The sequence below is a fragment of the Palaemon carinicauda genome, chromosome 39 (assembly GCF_036898095.1).
Source record: "Palaemon carinicauda isolate YSFRI2023 chromosome 39, ASM3689809v2, whole genome shotgun sequence".
Classification (NCBI taxonomy): Eukaryota; Metazoa; Arthropoda; class Malacostraca; order Decapoda; family Palaemonidae; genus Palaemon; species Palaemon carinicauda.
This window is the reverse complement of record NC_090763.1, coordinates 7,111,347-7,113,338: the sequence shown is the minus strand read 5'-3', so window position 1 is coordinate 7,113,338 and position 1,992 is coordinate 7,111,347.

Sequence of the window (1,992 nt, the reverse complement as noted above, 5' to 3'; positions counted from 1 at the left end):
AGTTGTTACAGAATTTTAACGCATTGACCTCATACTGAGTTATTTTTGAATTTGAACGCTCTGACTTCATGTTGAGTTGTTACAGAACTTGAACACAGTAACCTCACTCTCTGTTTGAAGAAGTATATCAGTCTCTTGGCAAACACTGGGGCTGTTTACGTCCGAGGTGCCCAGGTAAACAAATGATTTGCAAAACGTGACAGGACGTTCATGCAGCCAATGTCTTTGACTCACTTTCTTCCTTCTGTTCGTCTTGTCTTTTATCCTTTTCCTCTGTTTCTTACCTCTGCTTTTGATCGTCCAATTTCGTCATACGTCGTTATTATTTTTCCAACTAGGGTTGTAGCTTGTCTAGTAATGATAATAATAATTATTATTTATAGAGTAAAGGAAAGTATTTCATGCAGTTATGTATGCGTTACAGTAATATATATTTCATGACACATGTAATGAAAAGATGTGGTTAGACAATATATTTTTAAATTGAAGCTCTAAGTAGTAAAGTCATTTTCATATATTTTCAATTATTCTTTAGGTATTTCCAAGTTTTTGTAGTTTTTATGTGAAAGGTTTATTTTAATGTTATTTTTAATCCTAAACTTCTTGTTTTTCCTTATTTTCTTTCTTCACTGGGCTGTTTTCCCTGCTTTTCCAACTAGAGTTGTAACTTAGGAAGTAATAATAATAATAATAATAATAATAATAATAATAATAATAATAATAATAATAATATGTTATTACTGCAAGTAAAGGTCAAACTCTCCGGACAAATATTATTATTATTATTATTATTATTGTTGTTGTTATTATTATTATTATTATTATTATTATTATTATTATTATTTTCCAAGCTACAACCCTAGTTGGAAAAACAAGGTGCTATAAGCCAAAAGGATCAAACAGGGAAAATAGCCCAGTGAGGAAAGGATATAAGGACAAACTACAAGAGAAGTTTAGGAACAATAACAACATTAAATTGAATCTTTCATATATAACCTATAAAAAACTTGAACATAACAAGAGGAAAAATTAAGATAAAATCTTACTTACAATTTATGACGATTGACGATGTGTCATAGCGATGCTTTGAAACAAGGGATTGAAGAAAATGTTTTTTACATGATAGGTATAAAGACTCATACTACATAAATATGCGAATTACCCTTCACTTCTTGAGGTTAACTTACCTAATTTTGTTCTGACCTTACGAACCAACGTACAGCCCACTGTGTACACACAAACGCAAACAAACAAACACACAAACACACACACACACACACATATATATATATATATATATATATATATATATATATATATATATATATATATATATATATATATATATATATACACACATACATATACACAGTTTATCCCTTTCCAATTTGGGCTACCTTAACGTGATGAAAATATTCATGTATTGCCATAATCGGCAAAACTTTACTAGTCAGTGACACTCATACTAGGTTGGTTTGTTGTAAGCGATTTCACTAAAATATCCCATCATCACCAATCCGCAATTGCCAGCGGGGTGATGAAATAGCCAAACCCCAGACATGAATAGGGACATGTCTGAGGTCTTTATCCTGCAGTAGACTAGAAAAGGTTGCATATATTTTTGTAGTATATATATATATATATATATATATATATATATATATATATATATATATATACATACATACATACATACATTGAATAGAAACTGCTGCATTTGCTATTGTGGTACAAACATTATATATATATATATATATATATATATATATATATATATATATATATATATATATATATACATACATACATACATACATACGTACATACAGACTTCACAAAAATAACCCTTCATAAAATTATACACTCACTTGTTTCTCTAGAAATTATTTTGGTAAAATGTTTAATTTTGAAAATTAATGAAAACGACACTACATGGTATATGGTATACGTTGGAGAGAAATTGCTATTCGTGTTTGAGAAGAAACACTACTC